This window comes from Triticum aestivum, chromosome 7D (assembly GCF_018294505.1).
Source record: "Triticum aestivum cultivar Chinese Spring chromosome 7D, IWGSC CS RefSeq v2.1, whole genome shotgun sequence".
Classification (NCBI taxonomy): domain Eukaryota; kingdom Viridiplantae; phylum Streptophyta; class Magnoliopsida; order Poales; family Poaceae; genus Triticum; species Triticum aestivum.
In genome coordinates this window covers 114,016,687-114,040,783 of record NC_057814.1, presented here as the reverse complement: position 1 = coordinate 114,040,783, position 24,097 = coordinate 114,016,687, and positions in this window count along the sequence as shown.

Genomic DNA, 24,097 nt, shown 5'->3' with positions numbered 1-24,097 from the left:
AATTGTAATCTAGTAGTACCTCCTTTCGCCGAAAGCGTGGGACATCCAGCAGTCCTACCACCTCAGTAATAATGACCAATGAGCCGTCAAATCACATAGACCCAGCAGTAAGTTGGACGAAAGAAGCAACCATCACTCTTGAATCCGCTTCTCCCTTCAACGCAGGCGCCAGTGAGAGGTCGCGTCCGCTCTGCCCGGGCATCACTGCGGCACCGATTCTTTGGAGTGGCGCTGACCGTTTCGGGCGGGAAGCGCGCGCGGGCGATGGAGGGGCTTTGGGTGGGCCAGGCTGGTCAGGAGCGGGCATGGTAGCTGTCCGCCTGTCCCTACCGGACGCCCAGAAACGAGAGGATGCACTGACTCCCGCGGCTAAAATCGTACACAACACACCATCTCTCTGTAGGAGTAGGTCGATCTGTCGCTCTCTCTAACACACACATGTTGTTAAACACAGACACGCACACACAGGTTCATAGAATAGGAAAATCGTGCGAATGCGAAGCCACAGGAAGTGAGATACAAATGGAGGACGTACAAGAAGAAAAGAGGCATCTCTTAGTTGTTTGGATTAATTGTTGCGTTTAGAGACAGAAATCAGGGCTTTGATTGGAGGAATGACCGGTCAAGTTTCTCCTTCTCCTCCAATCTGCTTGCACCTTGGTCCCGCTGCACCTTCTAACGTGACTTATTACACCTAGACGGAGGGATTCATACGAGATACGGTGGCACACTGACTTAGGTCGAATACAAGTGCCCAAAATTGTGTGCATGTTATAATAAGGATTCACTTAAAATAGTACGCGAGCGAACAGAGGGATCAATTGGACAGTGTTCCCGAGCAGTAGCGAGATGTGTGAGGTAAGATACACCGCTGGCGCTTTTAATTTTTCTTACCAATTTGTTTGTTTCACCCTCTGACTGGTGGGACCCAACGTACTACATGGAGAGAGGTAAGGTGACTAAGGCTGCATTATTTCTGCACCACTGTGGATAGTCTTACCACCAAAGCCACATGACACGATTATGATTTAAATCCCAATGACTCCCACACACAAAAAAACACGGCATGCTTGTCACACGAATGCAGGAATTTATAAAAGGTTATTTTCCTCTCGTTGAACATAACGGGAGGGTTGTGTAGCTGGTTAGCCTGTTCGCTCATCAAACTTGAGGTCTCGGGTTTGATAACTACACTTGAGCATAATTCGTGCCAGGAGGATTCTTTGACTGGTCAAAATGGACGGATACGGAGCTATACGATCTCGTAGTGACCGTATAATCACCTCATCACGTACAAGCTGCAGCCTCGGCGCTTGTTTTCTAGGGTTTGCACTCTTCACACTCTCTCCAGTATATATATACACGCTGGAGCCTCAGCGCTTGTAGTTGCTCTCTTCACACTCTCTCACCCTCTCTTGATCTAAACAAGACTTCGTTGGCCTCTCTCTCTCTCTCTCTCTCTCTCTCCCCTCACTGCTGGTCAGCTTGTAGTTGCTCTCTTCACACTCTCTCACCCTCTCCAGATCTAAACAAGACTTCACTGGCCTCTCTCTCTCCCCTCACTACTGGTCAAAGAGCCGTGCGCCGGGAAGGGAAGGAGGCTTAATGCTGTCGCCGTCGGCGAGGGAGGGAATCCACTACCGGCGCAACTGTTCACTTTCACCCAGCGGCGGCGCGGGAGGGCCTCCGACCCCTTCTTCTTGGCCGCCGTACATAGTGTGGGTCGAACGGCCTCCGGTCGCCCATCGAACCACACCCCAAGAACCTTAAGGTATAATTTACTTATTCCACATGCATTGCTCTAGCTGCATGTGGGCTTTTTCTGCTTCTGCACTCGAATCTAGGTGTTGGATCAAATAGGAAAGTAGTGGGGAAAGTTGTATACCATGAATCTAGGACGTGGTTCAAAGAGGAAAGGAATGGGGGGAAAGTAGTGGGAAAAGTTGTATAGCATGAATCTAGGACGTGGTTCAAAAAGGAAAGGAAGGGGGAAAGTAGTGGGGAAAGTTGTATCGCATGAATCTAAGACGTGGTTCAAAGAGGACAGGAATGGGGGAAAGTAGTGGGGAAAGTTGTATAGCATAAATCTAGGACGTGGTTCACAGAGGAAAGGAAGTGGGGAAAGTACTAGTACAGACTGGCTATCCAACACCTACGTTGGTCAAAAAGGGAAAACAATGACAAACGCAGTACGCACATCTGTAACGAACTGATCTTTTGTTTTGGGGGACAATGCTGTAGAGTTTGAGCCGGACTAGCTTTGCTGCGCTCACATAGGGAAAGGTGTCTAAAGATAACAAAACTGGGACCAACACAAATATGCTCCTTGGTTGTTTGTTCTTTGTTGCAACAGACTGTGCATCACCCCAGTACATCGGTAGATGCACATGGTGCTGGTGCGTCCACTGTCCCGTGCAACTCTTTAGCTGTTGTTAATCTAAGGACCTATTTGGTTAAAAACTCCCTCCTACCTCTTGAGCACTGCGTTGGTTTTCCCTTGAAGACGAAAGGGTGATGCAGCAAAGTAGCATAAGTATTTCCCTCAGTTTTTGAGAACCAAGGTATCAATCCAGTAGGAGGCCACGCACGAGTCCCTCGCACCTACACAAACAAATAAATCCTCGCAACCAACGCAATAAAGGGGTTGTCAATCCCTTCACGGTCACTTACGAGAGTGAGATCTGATAGATATGATAAGATAATAATTTTGGTATTTTTATGATAAAGATGCAAAATAAAGAAAGCAACATAAAGACGGCGCCAGAAATAGCTTGTTGTCGGGAGATTAATATGATGGAAAATAGACCCGGGGGCCATAGGTTTCACTAGTGGCTTCTCTCAAGAGCATAAGTATTACGGTGGGTGAACAAATTACCGTTGAGCAATTGACAGAATTGAGCATAGTTATGAGAATATCTAGGTATGATCATGTATATAGGCATCACGTCCGAGACAAGTAGACCGACTCCTGCCTGCATCTACTACTATTACTCCACACATCGACCGCTATTCAGCATGCATCTAGAGTATTAAGTTCATAAGAATAGAGTAACGTTTTAAGCAAGATGACATGATGTAGAGGGATAAACTCATGCAATATGATATGAACCCCATCTTGTTATCCTCGATGGCAACAATACAATACGTGCCTTGCTACCCCTACTGTCACTAGGAAAGGACACTACAAGATTGAACCCAAAGATAAGCACTTCTCCCATTGCAAGAAAGATCAATCTAGTAGGCCAAACCAAACTGATAATTTGAAGAGACTTGGAAAGATAACCAATCATACTTAAAAGAATTCAGAGAAGATTCAAATATTGTTCATAGATAAACTTGATCATAAAGCCACAATTCATCGGTCTCAACAAACACACCGCAAAAGAAGATTACATCGAATAGATCTCCACAAGAGAGGGGGAGAACATTGTATTGAGATCCAAAAAGAGAGAAGAAGCCATCTAGCTAATAACTATGGACCCGAAGGTCTGAGGTAAACTACTCACACATCATCGGTGAGGCTATGGTGTTGATGTAGAAGCCCTCCGTGATCGATGCCCCCTCCGGCGGAGCTCCGAAAAAGGTTCCAAGATGGGATCTCACGGGTACAGAAGGATGCGGCGGTGGAATTAGGTTTTTGGCTCCGTATCTGATCGTTTGGGGGTACGTAGGTATATATAGGAGGAAGAAGTACGTTGGTGGAGCAACATGGGGCCCACGAGGGTGGAGGGTGCGCCCAGGGGGGGGGGGGCGGTAGGTGCGCCCCCTACCGCGTGCCCTCCTGGTAGCTTTCTTGACGTAGGGTCCAAGTCCTCTGGATCACGTTCGTTCCGAAAATCACGTTCCCGAAGGTTTCATTCCATTTGGACTGCGTTTGGTATTCTTTCTCTGCGAAACTCTGAAATAGGCCAAAAACAACAATTCTGGGCTGGGCCTCCGGTTAATAGGTTAGTCCCAAAAATAATATAAAAGTGTATAATAAAGCCCAATAATGTCCAAAACAGAATATAATATAGCATGGAACAATCAAAAATTATATATACGTTGGAGACGTATCAAGCATCCCCAAGCGTAATTCCTGCTCGTCCTCGAGTAGGTAAATGATAAAAACAGAATTTTTGATGTGGAATGCTACTTAGCATAATCTCAATGTAGTTCTTTTATTGTGGCACGAATGTTCAGATTTAATATGATTCAAGATAAGAGTTTAATGTTGACATAAAAACAATAATACTTCAAGCATGCTAACCAAGCAATTATGTCTTATCAAAATAACATAGCCAAAGCAAGTTATCCCTACAAAATCATATAGTCTGGCTATGCTCCATCTTCCCCACACAAAATATTCATGTCATGTACAACCCCGGTTTTAGCTAAGCAATTGGTTCATACTTTTAACGCGCTTTAGCCTTTTCAATTCTTACGCAATACATGAGCGCAAGCCATGGATATAGCACTATGGTGGAATAAGGTATAATGGTAGGGGTTATGTGGGAATACAAAAAAGGAGAAAGTCTCACATCAACGAGGCTAATCAATGGGCTATGGAGATGCCCATCAATTGATGTTAATGCAAGGAGTAGGGATTGCCATGCAACGGATGCACTAGAGCTATAAGTGTATGAAAGCTCAAAAAGAAACTAAGTGGGTGTGCATCCAACTTGCTTGCTCACGAAGACCTCGGGCATTTTGAGGAAGCCCATCATTGGAATATACAAGCCAAGTTCTATAATGAAATTTCCCACTAGTATATTAAAGTGAAAAAATAAGAGACTCTCTATTATGAAGATCATGGTGCTACTTTGAAGCACAAGTGTGGTAAAAGGATAGTAACATTGTTCCTTCTCTCTTTTTCTCTCATTTTTTTATTTGGGCCTTTTCTCTTTTTTTGGCCTCTTTTTTTAGTCCGGAGTCTCATCCCGACTTGTGGGGAAATCATAGTCTCCATCATCCTTTCCTCACTTGAGACAATGCTCTAATAATGATGATCATCACACTTTTATTTACTTACAACTCATGAATTACAACTCAATACTTAGAACAAAATATGACTCTATGTGGATGCCTCCGGCGGTGTACCAGGATATGCTATGAATCAAGAGCGACATGTATGAAAGAATTATGAATGGTGGCTTTGCCACAAATACAATGTCAACTACATGATCATGCAAAGCAATATGACAATGATGGAGCGTGTCATGATAAACGAAATGATGGAAAGTTGCATGGCAATATATCTCGGAATGGCTATGGAAATGCCATAATAGGTAGGTATGGTGGCTGTTTTGAGGAAGATATAAGGAGGTTTATGTGTGATAGAGCGTATCATATCATGGGGTTTGGATGCACCGGCGAAGTTTGCACCAACTCTCAAGGTGAGAAAGGGCAATGCTCGGTACCGAAGAGGCTAGAAAATTGCGGAAAGGTAAGTGTGCGTATAATCCTGGACTCACATTAGTCATAAAGAACTCATATACTTATTGCAAAAATTTATTAGCCCTCGAAGCAAGGTACTACTACGCATGCTCCTAGGGGAAGGGTTGGTAGGAGTTAACCATCGCGCGATCCCGACCGCCACACAAAGGATGACAATCAATAAATACCTCATGCTCCGACTTCATTACATAACGGTTCACCATACATGCATGCTACGGGAATCACAAACTCCAACACAAGTATTTTTCAATTCCACAATTACTCAACTAGCACAACTATGATATTACCACCTTTATATCTCAAAACAATTATCTAGTATCAAATTTCTCATGATATTTAGTTTTAAAGAAAATTGCCATGCTATTTTATAGGACTCTCAAAAAGATATAAGTGAAGCATGAGAGAACAATAGTTTCTATAAAACAAATCTACCACCGTGCTCTAAAAGATATAAGTGAAGTACTAGAGCAAAACTATATAACTCAAAAGATATAAGTGAAGCACATAGAGTATTCTAACAATTTCCGAATCATGTGTGTCTCTCTTAAAAGGTGTGTACAGCAATGATGATTGTGGTAAACTAACAAATAAAGACTCAAATAATACAAGACGCTCCAAGCAAAACACATATCATGTGTTGAATAAAAATATAGCTCCAAGTAAAGTTACCGATGGAAGTAGACGAAAGAGGGGATGCCTTCCGGGGCATCCCCAAGCTTTGGCTTTTAGGTGTCCTTAGATTATCTTGGGGTGACATGGGCATCCCCAAGCTTAGGCTCTTGCTACTCCTTATTCCATAATCCATCAAATCTTTCACCCAAAACTTGAAAACTTCACAACACAAAACTTGACAAAAAATCTCGTGAGCTCCGTTAGCGAAAGAAAACAAAACACCAGTTCAAGGTACTGTAATGAACTCATGATTTATTTATATTGGTGTTAAACCTACTGTATTCCAACTTCTCTGTGGTTTATAAACTATTTTACTAGCCATAGATTCATCAAAATAAGCAAACAACACACGAAAAACAGAATCTGTCAAAAACAGAACAGTCTGTAGTAATCTGTAACTAACGCAAACTTCTGGAACTCCAAAAGTTCAGCCAAAATAGTAAGATAAATTTTTTATTTATCAGCAGCAATTGGAATCAATATTTTATCATGTTCTGGTGATTTTTAACAATTATTTTCGTGAACAGAAAGTTTCTGGAAATTTCAGCAAGATCAAATAACTATCATCCAAGAAGATCCTATAGGTTTAACTTGGCACAAACACTAATTAAAACATAAAAACAAATCTAACCAGAGGCTAGATCAAATATTTATTCCTAAACATAAGCAAAAGCAAAAAAACTAAAAATAAAATTGGGTTGCCTCCCAACAAGCGCTATCGTTTAACGCACCTAGCTAGGCATAAAAGCAATGATAGATCTAGGTATTGCCATCTTTGGTAGGCAATCCATAAGTGGCTCTCATAATAGATTCATAAGGTAATTTTATTTTCTTTCTAGGGAAGTGTTCCATGCCTTTCCTTAATGGAAATTGGAATCTAATATTTCCTTCCTTCATATCAATAATTGCACCAATCGTTCTAAGGAAAGGTCTACCAAGAATAATAGGACATGAAGGATTGCAATCTATATCAAGAACAATAAAATCTACAGGCACATAATTCCTATTTGCAATAATAAGAACATCATTAATTCTTCCCATAGATTTCTTAATGGTGGAATCCGCAAGGTGCAAGTTTAGAGAGCAATCATCAAAATCACGGAAACCAAACAAATCACACAAAGTTTTTGGAATCATGGAAACACTAGCACCCAAATCACACAAAGCATAGCATTCATGATCTTTAATTTTAATTTTAATAGTAGGTTCCCACTCATCATAATGTTTTCTAGGGATAGAGACTTCCAACTCAAATTTTTCTTCATAAGATTGCTTTAAAGCATCAACGATATGTTTAGTAAAAGCTTTATTTTGGCTATAAGCATGTGGAGAATTTAGCACGGATTGCAACAAGGAAATACAATATATCAAAGAGCAATTATCATAATTAAATTCCTTGAAATCCAAAATAGTTGGTTCATTAATATCTAGAGTTTTGATCTCTTCAATCTCACTTTTACCAATTTTTGTGTCAAGATCTAAAAACTCCGAATTTTTGGAACGCCTTCTAGGTAAAGGTGGATCATATTCAGTCCCATCATTATCAAGATTCATATTGAAAAACAAAGATTTAATAGGGGACACATCAATAACTTTTAGATCTTCATCTTTATTTTCATAGAAACTAGAAGAACACGCTTTCACAAAACAATCTTTCTTAGCACGCATCCTAGCGGTTCTTTCTTTGCACTCATCGATGGAAATTCTCATGTCTTTGAGAGACTCATTGATATCATGCTTAGGAGGGATAGATCTAAGTTTCAAAGAATCCACATCAAGAGAAATTCTATCAACGTTCCTAGCCAATTCGTCAACTTTAAGCAATTTTTCTTCAAGGAAAGCATTGAAATTCTTTTACGAATTTATAAACTCCTTAACACTAGTATCAAATTCAGAGGGCATCTTATTAAAATTTCCATAAGAATTGTTGTAGGAATTACCATAATTATTAGAGGAATTACTAGGATACGGCCTAGGATTAAAGTTTCCTCTATACGCGTTGTTACCAAAATTATTCGTACCAACAAAATTCACATCCATAGATTCATTATTATTCTCAAACAAAGTAGACAAAGGCATATCATTAGGATCAGAAGAAACACTTTTATTAGCAAATAATTTCATAAGTTCATCCATCTTTCCACTCAAAACATTAATTTCTTCTATCGCATGCACTTTCTTATTAGTAAATCTTTCAGTGTGCCATTGAGAATAATTAACCATAATATTATCTAGGAGTTTAGTAGCTTCTCCTAAAGTGATTTCCATAAAAGTGCCTCCCGCGGCCGAATCTAAAAGATATCTAGAAGCAAAATTCAATCCGGCATAAATTTTTTGTATAATCATCCACAAATTCAAAACCATGTGTAGGGCAATTACGTATCATTAAGTTCATGATCAAGTTGCTTAAAATTCATGATATTGTTTGTAAGAGAGATGATCTTAGCGGGAGGAAAATACTTAGAGATAAAAGCATCTTTGCACTTATTCCAAGAATCAATACTATTTTTAGGCAAAGACGAAAACCAAGCTTTAGCACGACCTCTAAGCGAAAAAGGAAATAGCTTCAATTTAACAATATCATTGTCCACATCTTTCTTATTTTACATATCACACAAATCAACGAAGCTATTTAGATGGGTAGTGGCATCTTCACTAGGAAGGCCGGCGAATTGATCTTTCATGACAAGATTCAACAAAGCAGCATTAATTTCACAAGATTCAGTATCGGTAAGAGGAGCAATCGGAGTGCTAAGGAAATCATTGTTGTTGGTATTGGTAAAGTCACATAATTTAGTATTATCTTGAGCCATCATGACAAGCAAGCAATCCAACACACAAGCGAACAAGAAGCGAGCGAAAAAGAGGCAAACGGAAAAGAGAGGGCGAATAAAACGGCAAGGGTGAAGTGGGGGAGAGGAAAACGAGAGGCAAATGGCAAATAATATAATGCGGGAGATAAGGGTTAGTGATGGGTACTTGGTATGTTGACTTTTGCGTAGACTCCCCGGCAACGGCGCCAGAAATCCTTCTTGCTACCTCTTGAGCACTGCGTTGGTTTTCCCTTGAAGACGAAAGGGTGATGCAGCAAAGTAGCGTAAGTATTTCCCTCAGTTTTTGAGAACCAAGGTATCAATCCAGTAGGAGGCCATGCACGAGTCCCTCGCACCTACACAAACAAATAAATCCTCGCAAACAACGCAATAAAGGGGTTGTCAATCCCTTCACGGTCACTTACGAGAGTGAGATCTGATAGATATGATAAGATAATATTTTTGGTATTTTTATGATAAAGATGCAAAATAAAGAAAGCAAAATAAAGACGGTGCCAGAAATAGCTTGTTGTCGGGAGATTAATATGATGGAAAATAGACCCGAGGGCCATAGGTTTCACTAGTGGCTTCTCTCAAGAGCATAAGTATTTCGGTGGGTGAACAAATTACTGTTGAGCAATTGACAGAATTGAGCATAGTTATGAGAATATCTAGGTATGATCATGTATATAGGCATCACGTCCGAGACAAGTAGACCGACTCCTGCCTGCATCTACTACTATTACTCCACACATCGACCGCTATCCATCATGCATCTAGAGTATTAAGTTCATAAGAACAGAGTAACACTTTAAGCAAGATGACATGATGTAGAGGGATAAACTCATGCAATATGATATGAACCCCATCTTGTTATCCTCGATGGCAACAATACAATACGTGCCTTGCTACCCCTACTGTCACTAGGAAAGGACACTACAAGATTGAACCCAAAGATAAGCACTTCTCCCATTGCAAGAATGATCAATCTAGTAGGCCAAACCAAACTGATAATTCAAAGAGACTTGCAAAGATAACCAATCATACATAAAAGAATTCAGAGAAGATTCAAATATTGTTCATAGATAAACTTGATCATAAACCCACAATTCACCGGTCTCAACAAACACACCGCAAAAGAAGATTACATTGAATAGATCTCCATAAGAGAGGGGGAGAACATTGTATTGAGATCCAAAAAGAGAGAAGAAGCCATCTAGCTAATAACTATGGACCCGAAGGTCTGAGGTAAACTACTCACACATCATCGGTGAGGCTATGGTGTTGATGTAGAAGCCCTCCATGATCGATGCCCCCTCCGGCGGAGCTCTGGAAAAGGCCCCAAGATGGGATCTCACGGGTACAGAAGGTTGCGGCAGTGGAATTAGGTTTTTGGCTCCGTATATGATCGTTTGGGGGTACGTAGGTATATATAGGAGGAAGAAGTACGTCAGTGGAGCAACATGGGGCCCACGAGGGTGGAGGGCGCACCCAGGAGGGTAGGCGCGCCCCTACCTCGTGCCCTCATGGTAGCTTTCTTGACGTAGGGTCCAAGTCTTCTAGATCACGTTCGTTCCGAAAATCACGTTCCCGAAGGTTTCATTCCTTTTGGACTCCGTTTGGTATTCTTTTTCTGCGAAACTCTGAAATAGGCAAAAAACAACAATTCTGGGCTGGGCCTCCGGTTAATAGGTTAGTCCAAAAAATAATATAAAAGCGTATAATAAAGCCCAATAATGTCCAAAACAGAATACAATATAGCATGGAACAATCAAAAATTATAGATACGTTGGAGACGTATCACTCCCTAGTCCCTACCTGCTTGGTTCCAGGGACTAAACATGGACTAGAGGTTATTAAATGACATGCTAAAAGACCATGTTACCCCTAGTAGTGAACTAATAGAGACAAGGTGCGATGCGTGGCAGGGGAAGCTGTTGGAAAAAGTCCCAAAAAGACTCCCTCGGGGTCTTGTTTCTTTAGTCCCAAATGCCCACTTTTAGTCCCTAAAAGTCCCTCCTGTTTGGTTTAGATGGGACTGACACGGAGTTTTTTTAGTCCCTCCACCAAAATGTCCCTGCAAACAAACACCCTCTAATAATGCCGCTGGAAAATTGATACAATGCCACAGTTAAAAGAAAATTACATGTTTAACGAATTTTATTGTTAATATAATCTCTCTGTTAATATTAATCAATGCCACTGTTTGAGAAATGCTACTGTCTTGCTTTCTTTCCCATTTAGATAAGGTAGATGCTTCTTTTTGTTGTCTTCTATGTCATCCACCGTTATTGACCACTAGTTGTTTCCTTTGCACCTCTGTGTAAACAGGGTTATCTACTTCACCTTGTTGCCATTGTGACCTTTTGGTGCATTGCACAAAACACTTTTGTTTTAAGAGTGTTTTGTGCAGTTCAACCAAAATGTCACACTGACAACATTGCTTGATTGCTTGATCTTAGTGGAACTGCGCAAGAGGAGATCTTACTTCCTATCCGTGTTGGCAAATTTGGTTCGGATCTTCTTCTTGTGAGTTGTTTGAATTCCGCGTCATGAGAGGTCAGTACTAGCCTTCTTTCACATGATTCTGCAGTGTGCTTTCATATGTTGTGCTACCTGTACGGTAATGTTGCTTGATTTTAGTGAACTGCACAAATGGAGACAAGACTTCCAATCTGTATGTGCACCATAATATCCCATTGAGGTAAGATAAGGGTATTTCACAACAGTTGGACTGTATTTTGCCACTTTCATCAGAAAATTAATGTCATTGTTTAGTGCTATACTTGTGCAACCTAATTGACATGCCAAATCTTACATTGAAGGCGAAGCTTGTCTGTTATTGAACCAAGTGATGAAGGGGAAGAACAAGCGGAAGAAAAACAAAAATCAACTCCTGGTGCTGTAAAGAAGCACTGGAACTGTGATGACACAAGTAATGATATAGTTTTGCATCTTAATTTATTGCTATGGCTGGAACGAGCAATTGTTCTGCCACTGATTTGATGCCACTCTTAATGTAATGCGTAATTATCTCTACTTGTGCAAACAGGGATCTTCTTTGAAGATACCATATATTTTAGTGGAACTGCATAAGAAGATGTTGGAAACATTAATCTAATCGAGGAGTATATAGTAAGCATGGACACCACAGTAGATAGCAACAAATGGTTCCGGAGAAGTGCTTCATCTGTATGCTCTACACAATAAGCCTCCTGACAAAGGTTGGTACTCGCCCACTGATTTCATCCATATGATTGAGCTTTGTCATCTCTATTGGTGTTGTGCTACTGTTTAGATGCTCTCATCAAAAAGTGGTATTGTCCTTGAGAAGTGCTTCATCTGTGCTGTTTTAAATATTTCCTTTCCTTTTTTTCGAGCAAACAGGGATGCTAGCATTTAGTTATCCTCTTGTCTTTGCACAACAGGATCATCCTCCTCTGAAGAAGAATATGGAGTACGTGAAGTGACTAGTTCCGATTATGCCAGGTTGAAGAAGCCTTTCTATCTTCTCATCAGAAGGAGCAGTTGAAGGATGGTTACATTACCCCCCACAAGACCAAACTAACTTCAGCTCATAAGGACTGACAAATCTCCATTTTCTTGCCATGATGCGCGAGTACAATGTTGTTCTAGGATTCTTTCCGGTGAGTTCCATTTTTGTAAAAGTGTGCTCTACATGGACCATGTAGGTGCCTGTTTAAACTGTCAATTCATAGTACAATTTGCTTTATACTAATCACTTTTTTGTATTTGTGCAAACAAGGGTGCTCAGCTTGATTTCAATGGGAACTGCACAAAATGTTCATGAATACATCGAATCATTCATTTCTACCACAAGAAAGGAGGTGCCGATAAGTTCAAGGCGTTGCAACATATAAGGGCGAAATCATACAAGCTACGCACGAATTTGGTTGATTTCGGTGGAACTGCACAAAAAGAACAGCTGGCTTATTTAGCACGAGGTGCCATGTCAATGTCCGAACTGATGGCAAACCCTGCCCATTCCACAATCGTAGGCATTTGATATTTTGGAATGGGAAAACCTTGTCAAATTTTGCTCATTGATTTTAGCAAGAAGACATGCGTTTGATATTTTTGAATGAGACGCCCTTTGCTGTCAGCAGCGTCGATCCATTTTTTCTTTATTCCTTAGTTGTGAAGTAAATATTGGCTCTGACATGTGAATCGCTGAGATGCATAATCATCGATTGTTTTGAATGTTCTCTATGACATGTGAATCGCTGTGATTGCAATGTATAGGAACGCTAAAAAGCTGCTCAAACTCTTTGTACTCCTTCTGTTCCTTTTTACTTTGCACATTGTCCGGTAGCATACAACTGAAGTGCTCAAGTTCTCTAGCAAATGACTGTATCTCATGAGCTTGCTCAACCATGGAGCGCTCTTCAATCAGCCTGTAATCATAGAATTGCTCCATGATGTACAGCTTAGTGCCAGCAACCGGAGGGTAGCAGCGGTGGCCTTACTTGGACCCGAGTGGTGGCGACCTACCGTGTTCTACTCTTCCTCGTTTTCTTTGTGGCGCGGCCTCATTGGCAGCGGGGCGGGGCCTCGGCGGAGCCGGCGATGTCCTGTGTCTCGTTGCCGGCGGGCGGCTCCTCGGCGGAGCGGGGGAAAATCCTCCCCCTCGTTGCCGGCAGGGTGGGGCCTCGGCGATGCTGGCGGTGTCCTCTGCCTCGTTGTTGGCGCCGCGGGGCCTCGTCGACGCCAGCGGAGCGGGGACTCGTCGGAGTCGGCATTGTCCTCTGCCTCGTCCTCGCACTACTAGAAAAAGGCTTACTAGTGGCGCACCAGTTTTGCCTACTAATGGCGCACTACTGGTGCGCCACTAGCACCATGCCACTAGAATATTTTAGTAATGGCGCACCACAGGTGCGCCATTAGTATCTGGTATACTAATGGCGCACCACAGGTGCGCCATTAGTATCTGGTATACTAATGGCGCACCACGGGTGCACCATTAGTATCCCAAAGGTGCGTCATTAGTAACTGGTATACTAATGGCGCACCAGATGGAAGTGCGCCATTAGTAACATTTAAAAAAAAATCGTTTTTTCTTAATCTCAGGTCACTATTTCACATATGAGATATCCAACACATATATATATACAACAAGCATCCATATAACAATCATATCCAACACACAAGTTTCATCATATATACATACATAGCCAACACATAGTTCCATCGTTACATATTACAAAAGTCTCACATTGTTCATCCAACACCGTTATCCATCCAACACCATATTACAAAAGTTTCACATAGTTCAGTTCTCATTGTTCTTCTCCTTCTCCTTCCTCAGCCTGATGCGCCAAGAGCGGCGAGGCGGTGGAGGCAGCTGTGGGATGTAGTCTTCTACCACAATTGGCGTGGTCATGTCGCCCAGCTATGGGATCGCCGGCGCCACCACTGGTGCGTGGTCATTGTCAGGCACCACCACCATTGCGAGGCCACCTTCAGGCAGGACGGGCACGACCATCGGTAGGTCATCCTCAGCCACCACCATCTCTTGCCCATGGTCAGCCACCACCATCTCTTGCCCATGGTCAGCCACCACCATCTCTTGCCCTTGGTCAGCCACCACCAGCGCCAGGTCATCCTCAGCCTGATGCCCATCGTCATCCTGCAGCTCCTCATCCCCACTCTGCTCCTCTTCTCCCCCACTCCAGTCTGGATCATCCTTCTTGCTGTCTTTGCTGCTGCCAGAATCGCTGCTGCTTTCGCTAAAGCCAGAATCGCTGCTGCTTTGGCTGTAGCCAGTGTCGCTGCTGCTGCTCCCATTGCCTGTCCAAATGCAACAATGGCCGTTAACAATCGATGTGAGACAAAGCCAAATGTAGAGGAATAAGAAGAGGCAGAACGCACTGGCATGTTCGTCGTCAGCGTAGCGCATGCGACACATAGTCATGTTGAAAACCTTCACGATGAGCATTGTGGCGTCATCGTCGTACCTGAAGAGAAGAAAGTACCCGGTCCGCAGGTCGTAGCCACTGTAGAACTTGTCCCAGCCACGGCACAGGTACATGTGGCCCTCCTCGATCACCAACTCCACGTCCCACAGCCTGCGAACCCCGCCGCCGGCCTGTCGGAGCTTCACATTATGTGGCGGATCTTCACCCAGCATGTTCATAAAAGTGTCAGGCAGCCTCTGCAATTTGGGACAAGGAGTGATGTAGCAAACAACAGAGTTATCATAATGAGATGGGTGAAGGGGAGATCTCTCGTTTTATATACTTGCCTCGTGGCTGATACTGAAGTCCCAAGTATGACACTGAAGAACTCGAAAGCATCCAACTCGTACTCCGGTGAGGCAAAGCGGCGGTGGCTGCTTCCCCCCATCTCTGATAAGCAGCAGAAGAGACCAATTCAAGTTAGCAATAGATTCAAGTGAATGTATCTTTTATTGCAAAGCCACAACTTAGCAATAGATTCAAAGTTAATGATTGGCACCTAGAAAAGCATTTCAACATCTTCATAGATTTTACTAGCTACAATACATTCAAAAAATAAATGATATACAGTTTGTATCTCTTTGCAATGAACACACTCTAGGGGTTTTGCCATCCCCCTTTTCCTTAGATTGTCACAAGTCATGGTTTTGTTCTGGGAGAACATCCAAATGAAACCTTATACCCTAGGGGGCAATTTAATACTCCATACTACAGGAAGATACAAAGGTTGCATCCATTGAGCTCCAGCTGCAGCTGCAGCTGAGGTATCCATGAGCCGTCATGCCAGCCAGCCAGGAAATAAACTTTACTTTCCAAAGGAAAAAAATACAATGCATATATAGATAGATGAGCATGTTCAGTTTACAAGAATGAATATAAACAAGCAAAGAATGCATGCATGCATATCAAGAGTTGGCATATACAGGTTCTCCAAAATGAGTAGAAAGGGAGCATGCTGACATTTATACAAGCCAATAATGATTTACTACTCAATGGAACAGGGTAAGATAAACACCAGTCAATAAATTTACTACATCAAAAGGAGTAAAACTCAACAATGCAACACTATCTCTGAACCTAACCTTTGTTTAGTATGGGTATGACAAATCAATGAGTTGGTCATCACAATGTTTGTACTGCTGTAAATTCAGAGATAGTCCACAGGTTTTCATTCTTCTTCTTCTTACTGTCAAAATTTTCATTCTTCTTCTTACTGTCAAAATTCAGAGTAAATTCTAGCCTTATTTGTACTGCTTGTGCTTGTAGTAGTAAGATTCAGGAGTAGGAGATCACAAAAGTACAGTCCACAGGTTACTCCAAGTTTCTGAATTTTCAGTAAATTTTCTGTAAGAAAAGAACTAAAAGAAAAGAAATCCTAGGGTTAAAAAATCTGGAGCAAGTCCTAGCAGAACCACAAAATGTTCATCTACTCCTAGGATGTCCTGTTCATAATTCTAGTTCATGTGCTAGGATGTGCTATTCATAATTGTTAATCCAAACAGAAGATACACAAGCACTGGATTTTACAAATGTCCAAACAGTGTCATATCTGAAATGTATGATTTTCAGTAGCAGAGATTCAGATTCATTAGTTTTGAGTGTACATCGTGAAAAACCTAGAGGACGCCGGCGGGGAGAGAAACCTAGGGGGAAGGAGGGGAGGAGAGAGGAGGAATCACCTAGAGGACGCCGGCGTCGAGGAGGCTGCGGGCGGCGATCCGGAGGAAGGGGCCCGTGATGTCGTCGGAGTCCTTGGCCGCCTTCTTGACCTTCCGAGCAGAAGAAGGCACGGGTGGTGAGAGGAGGAGGAGGAGAAGCTAGGGGGATGGGGGAAGGGAGGGAGGGAACGTACGTGCTGGAGCGGGGCGGCGAAGGAGCGGCGGGCGCGGGGGCGGCGGCGTGAGGGAGCTGCAGTGGTGGGGGGCGGCGGGGGTGGAGTCCGGCGGCGGTCGGGGCGGCGGCGTCGAGGCAGCGCAAGACCACAGCGGCGGACGACGTGCAGGCGCGGCGGACGGAGGGGGCGGAGCAAGGGGGCGGCGGCGTACGGTTGGGGTCGAGGAGTGGGGGATCTGGCGAGCGAGGGAGGGAGGGAGGCGACAGTGCGAGGGGAACAAGCGATTCTAATGGCGCACCTCCCCCTGGTGCGCCATAAGTACGTCGATTCTAATGGCGCACCTCCCCCTGGTGCGCCATTAGAATTTTGTTTTACTTACTAGCCCGACTGGTCAGGTTATATTCCACCTAACCCTATCTCCATCAGAACACGCCCACTAGCCCGATTGGTCAGCACGCAGCACACACACTAGGAGGTCCTGGGTTCGATTTCCAGGCTCCCCAATTTTTGTTTTTATGCATTTAAAATGCTGTTTGATATTTATTTGTGTTTAAATATGTTCAAACTTGTTTAACTCATAACAATAATATTTTTTATAAAAACAGTAATGATTTTTTTAAAAATATCATCAAATTTGTTATTTGAAAATATAATCAAATTTGCTTTTTTTGCAAATTTAGTTGCATTCATTTGTGACGGTGGAGCGGGCCGGGGAGGGTGCTGGGGAGAGGGTGCGGGGGGTCGTCGGCGACGGCCGGTGGAGCGGGGGAGGGTGCGGTGGGTCGTCGGTGACGGTGGAGTGGGGGAGGGTGCGGGCCGGGGGTCGGCGGCGGCGGCCGGTGGAGCGGGGGAGGGAAATATTCTTTCTCTCCGAAACCACCTGCCACGCGAGATATCCGAAACCGAGATAGTCGTGCACCGTCGTGAGCAGTGCGGCTCTCATAGGGAAATATTCTTTCTCTGCGGCGTCCCACGTATCAACCAACTGCCCCAGGTGCGCCATTAGTAGTTTTGCAAAAGAGTAAAAAATAAAAAATATATTGTAGTGGCGCACTATGTTCCTGGTGCGCCATTAGTATGTCTGGCAAAATAAAAAAAATAAAATTTGTTACTAATGGCGCACCGTGTGTCTGGTGCGCCATTAGTGTATTTCACACTAATGGCGCACTAGCACATGGTGCGCCACTGCTACATAGCAATGGCGCACCACATATCTGGTGCGCCATTAGTGGCCATTCCATCTATAGCCCTTTTCCTAGTAGTGTCGGTCTCGCCAAACAGCGCCTCGGCCGCTTCATCGCCCTCTTTGTAGGCGGCCGCAGCCTCCGCCACCCGCATGCGGTACCGCCAGCGCTTGAGGCGGCCCTCGCGGGTGGAGCGGTATGAGTCGAGCAGCGCCTCCTGCTCCGCCCGCTCCGCGGCGATCTGCTCCTCCGCCTGCAGGTGCTCCTAGAGGAGATGGTGGTTGTAGGCGGCGTCGGCCTGCGCCTCCCGGAACTGCTCCTCATGCTTCTGCCTCACCGTGTCCATATATTGGGCACGGGCCTCGCCGATGGTCATGGTGCAATGCACCAGCGAGGATGGCGCGGAGGAGGGGGTTGGTGCCGGATCGTCGACTACCATGTTCTCCATTGGGACGTCGTCGTCCTCCGGCTGCCTGCCGGCCAGCCAGTCGGCAGAAATGGCTGCCATCTCCTTGTGGTCCGTTCTCCGCTCGTCCCGAAGAGCGTTGGAGCGCGAGGAAGCCATGGTGGGCAGTAGTGGTGTGGACAGGAGAATAGGAACGTATGCGGATGACTGCGGCTATGGCCGGCGCAGCAGTTTATATAGCAATGGTGGGTGGCGGAGGGACGGACGTGTGGCGCCGGAGTAGCCGCCTCGGCAACCGCATATCATTAATGTGGGTGGTAGAAGGACGGACGGACGTCACTTGTGTCGTTTGAAGGCGGAGCAATCGCATGGACCGGGAAGCGGGGCGGGCGGCGCTGACCGTTTCAGGCGGAAAGCACGCGCGGGCGAGGGAGGTGGTCTGGGTGGGCCAGGGCAGTCAGACTCGTGCTTGGCAGCGGGTCGGTCCAGCAGCCGGACATGCTGGCTCGCCAGCTACCTCGCCGAGCTGAGCAACGACAATCAGACGATGGACGTAGCTTCCGACCAGGAGCCGGCGCCACTGTCCAAGCCGGTTCATGCCGTGTTCACCATAGAGCAGGTGCGGCCGCACTTCGACACCCTAGTGGCGGAAGAGCTACCAGTGCAGGAGGACCTGTGCTGCAACCTCCGTCTCCTCAATGAGCACCGGTGAACAAGCGAACGACAATGCCGTCGCGGACATGTGGCCCTATGATCCTCGCTTCCCGAATGAGTAGCGGGCGCTGTATCAGACCATCCGTAGGGCCCGCGAGGCCCTCTCCGTCTTCCTTCGAGTTGTTGCGCTCGCCATGGCGCCGCCGTCTCGTGTTATCAACATGGTCAATGGACATGATGAGGAGATGACTTTACTTGGAGAGGATGACAGCAAGTGCCTCCTTATTAGTATATAAAACTATAAATTTTTTGCTTCCTCCTGGTTTCCTGACATCACGGTCCCACACCATTGTGAACATATGTAGTCAATAAACGAGAGAATTGCACAAGAAGCGGCCGACAGCTGGGACCAAGCAGCTCCAGCAATATTTGTGTTTTTGAGGTGTGAGCACTGCAGAGTTTTTCTTGAGCGATGTTTAGCCCAGATATTATTTTTTCTCCTCTGAACAACAACGAAAACATTGCTGCAGCTATTAACTGGGCGGGCTGTGGCCCGTCTAGCCCAGGCCAGATATCCAGCCCAGATATTAATTTTTTTCAAGCTGAAAATGGCTAGCCCAGCTATACTTTTTTTAGGAATACCCAGGCAATGTCAAGTTGTTATTCTCCACCCCGCTGGGCTGCAAATCTTTCCTAGGAGGGATGCATTAGGCTTAACAAGAAAATGGGATTTATGAAATAATAATTGGGATGTAATTATAAAAACTGGGCAGTAACTAGAAAAAATGCACCAAACACGTAATTACTTTATAAAATATTATTTTTGGATATTGAAAATTTTAATTTCATTAATTGTTGCGTGCGCAATGTTTTGTTGGATTTTTACGTAATATAAATTTATATTGAAATTGTATTTAATCTGACTAGAAATTTTGGGATAAAAATATTTCGGATCCCATCAAAATGTGGGAAATTTTATTGAATTCTGTTCTGAACGGTTGGTTGAAATGGGCTGTACTTGTAACAAACTGTAAATGGGCTGTAGTAAATTCCATTAGAATTCAAAAATTGGCTGCACATTCTTACAAATCACAAATGGGCTATAAGTTCTCTGCCACACACTTGTGGCCTTACTAAGTTGAGGCGTCCCCTCAAAAAAGAGAGAGTTGACGTGTATGCAAGGCTTTGTCAACTTATAGTCAACACACGGTTCTAGCAGCAGTGGCCGTTGGATGTCCATCCAACAGATGTCGTGCTTCTTCTTCAATCTCGGATATTCTAGCTTCACCCGCCCAAAAAATGATTCCTCCCCCTGACATCTGGGGCGCACCATTTCGGAAGCTGGCCTATGGGCCTACTAAGGTGACGGGGACGGAGTGCTTTGTCAATTAAGTCAATATGAAAGATTCTAGCTCCAGTGACCGTACGATGTCCATCCAACGGCCGTAGTGCTTCTTCAACCTCTGGTCTTGTTGCTCCAGCCGCCCAAAGCAGCGCCGGTCGTGCCGCATGCTCCCGCCTCCCGTGGCCGGCTGTGCTGCCGCGGAGGCCTCACCACCCCCTACTATTCCCACCGTTGGCCAGGCCCTGCGGCGACGACAGCCTCACACCGCAGGCGAACCAGTGAACCCTCGTACTCCTCTCCGCGCGGGCTTCCACTGCCGCATCTTCCCCGGCTCCGCGTCGTCCCCTTCCTAGGCCTCGTCGCCGTCCACCGCCCTGGTGCTCTCGGCGCGGCGTGGTCAACGTGGTCAAGCAACGACTTCCATCGGAAAAGTACTGTACGTGGAGAGGCTGATAGCTGGGTCCATGGCGGCTTCAAGGAAGTGCCTCCTTATTACGTGCAAAATAATTATTCCTCCACCTAACAGCAGGGACCCACCAGACGGGCAACTGTATTTCGCGAAAAAAATGTTTCCCCTGACTGCTGGGACCTGCCAGCTACATCTTCGCACGCAAGGAAGTGCGTCCGGGCAAAAAAAACGATTCGCCCCCTGACTGCTGGGACCCACCAGCTACATCTTCGCACGCAAGGAAGTTCCTGACAGTCGGGACCCACCTGGTCGAAGCGTATGTAGCGTTGTCATTCTGGTCGTGAACATGTACGTACATACTGGTCGATGTAGAGGCGCACACGTGTCGTAGTAGAGGCGCGCACGTAGCATGTACACGTACGTACATCGGCCAGTGTGCAAGAAAGAAAATTCGGCCACGTACGTACATACGGGCAGGGTCTCGAACGCCTACTCGCGCATACGTACGGCCAGGGCTCGTGTACCTGGCTGGGTCGGAAAGGAGAAACAGCGTCGTCGTCGTGTTCATGGGGAGCCAACCGGCTGGGTCGGAACGGAATGCGTCGTCGTGTTCATCGGGAGGGCTTGGACGGAACAGCCGATGGAAACGAGGCCTGGCGTACCGCAGAACGGAGGAAACAGCCTTGTGTTCGATCGACCACGTTCGAAACGGGATCCTGTTCATCGGGAGGGGTCTGGCGTAGTGCAAAACGGAGGAAACGGACCTCCTACGGTCGAAACGGGGTCCTGTTGATCGGGAGGGGTGTGGCGTGCCGCAAAACGGAGCAAACAGACTTGTGTTGGAGCGCTACGGTCGAAACGAGGGTCCTGTTCATCGGGAGGGGTGTGGCGTACCGCAAAACGGGACTCCACGGGATACTGTTCATCTCCACCGTCGACCCCCTCCAGCCTCCACGGGCTACTGTTCATCCACCGTCGACCTTCTCCAGCCTCCACCTGCGACTCTTCATCCACGGGCTCCTGTTCATCCAGCCTCCACCGCGCGCTACTCCACCGGCTACTGTTCAACCAGCCCTCTCCACGGGCTCCTGTTCAACCACCCCTCCACGGGCTACTGTTCATCCTGCCCTCCACCGTCTACTGTTCATCCTGCCCTCCACGGGGTGGTCCTGTTCATCCTGCCCTCCACGGGGTCCTATTCATCCAGCCCCAACCGGCTCGAACGATCGGGGTACTCTTCATCCAGAGGCAACACCACGGGGTCCTGTTCATCCACCCCCACCGGGAACTGTTCATCCACCCCCCCCGCAACGCTCACTGTTCATCCAGAGGCAGCATCGATCGGCTTCAGTTAGCAGCAGTAGCGAAGGAATCGCTCGATCGGGTTCCGTTAACAGCCATCGATCGATCGCTCGGGTTCAGTAACACGTAGCCTGCAGTGCAATCGCTCGGGTTCAGTTAGAGCCCAACGCCTCACACACACGCGCGTACGTACGAGAGAAACGCGCATCGCTCGGCCCCGACCACCCACCATAACCGGGGACTCCCCGATATTTTCCGCGCCCTCGCTTCTACCACGGTTTTTTTCTGTCATGGACGGCCCAAAGAATGTCATGCAGCTGCGTCTCCGGCCCGCCCAGGACGAAAAGCCCATTTTCTGTCATGATTTTTTGTCATAGAAGTAGGACCCCACCACATCTATGACGATACCGGGTTTTGTCACAATTATCGTCATAGAAGTGTCATAAGTATGACAGAAAAGATTTTTGTTCGGCCCAAAATTTCACGGATGTGTCTTTTTTTGTAGCGAAGTTGTCTGCAACGGGGTTCTCAGCTCCCTTTCTATCAATAATATGCAAATCAAATTCTTGTAGCAAGAGAACCCATCTAATGAGTCTAGGTTTAGCATCTTTCTTTTCCATAAGATATTTAATAGCAACATGATCAGTGTGAACAGTTACTTTAGAATCAACAAGATAAGGTCTAAACTTATCACAAGCAAATACAACTGCTAAAAATTCTTTTTCAGTAGTAGCATAATTTCTCTGGGCACTATCTAGAGTTTTACTAGCATATTGGATAACATTTAATTTCTTATCAACTCTTTGTCCTAGAACAACACCTACAACATAATCACTAGCATCACACATAATTTCAAAGTGTAAAGTCCAATCAGGTAGCTGAACAATAGGTGCAGAAATCAAAGCTTTCTTAAGTATTTCAAATGCTTCTACACAATCATCATCAAAGACAAAAGGAATATATTTTTGTAAGAGATTAGTCAGAGGCCTGGAAATTTTTGAGACGTCCTTAATGAACCTCCTATAAAAACCGGCATGACCAAGGAAACTTCTTATACCTTTAATGTCCTTGGGACATGGCATCTTTTCAATAGCATCAACTTTAGCTTTATCAACTTCAATACCTCTTTCAGAAATTTTATGCCCCAAGACAATACCTTCATTAACCATAAAGTGGCACTTCTCCCAATTCAAGACAAGATTAGTTTCTTCACATCTCTGCAAAACTCGATCAAGGTTTCTCAAGCAATCATCAAAAGAAGTTCCATAAACAGAGAAGTCATCCATGATAACGTCAACAATATTTTCACAAAAGTCAGAGAATATAGCCATCATGCATATTTGAAAGGTAGCAGGTGCATTGCATAAACCAAAAGGCATAGGTCCATAAGCAAAGGTACCGAAAGGGCAAGAAAAAGTGGTCTTTTCTTGATCCTCTTTTGACACAGGTATTTGAGAGAAACCAGAATAACCATCTAGAAAGCAAAAATGTGTATGTTTGGATAATCTTTCTAGCATTTGATCAATAAGAGGTAAAGGGTAATGATCCTTTTTAGTAGCCTTATTTAATTTGCGAAAATCAGTTACCATCCTATAACCTGTAACAATTCTTTGTGGGATCAATTCATCTTTATCATTAGGAACAACAGTAATACCTCCCTTCTTAGGGACACAATGGACAGGGCTTACCCACTGACTATCAGCAACGTGATAAATTATACCTGCCTCCAGAAGCTTTAGTATTTCTTTTCTTACCACTTCTTTCATCTTAGGATTTAACCGTCGTTGGTGATCAACTGGTTTAGCGTCTTTCTCCAATTTTATTTTGTGCTGGCATAGAGTGGGACTAATGCCCTTAAGATCATCAAGAGTGTATCCAATGGCAGCACGGTGCTTCTTCAAAGTTTTCAATAATTTCTTTTCTTCATGCTCTGAAAGGTTAGCACTAATAACAACAGGATATATCTTCTTTTCATCAAGATAAGCATATTTAAAAGTATTAGATAATGGTTTAAGCTCAAACACGGGATCACCCTTGGGTGGAGGAGGATCCCCTAGGATTTCAACA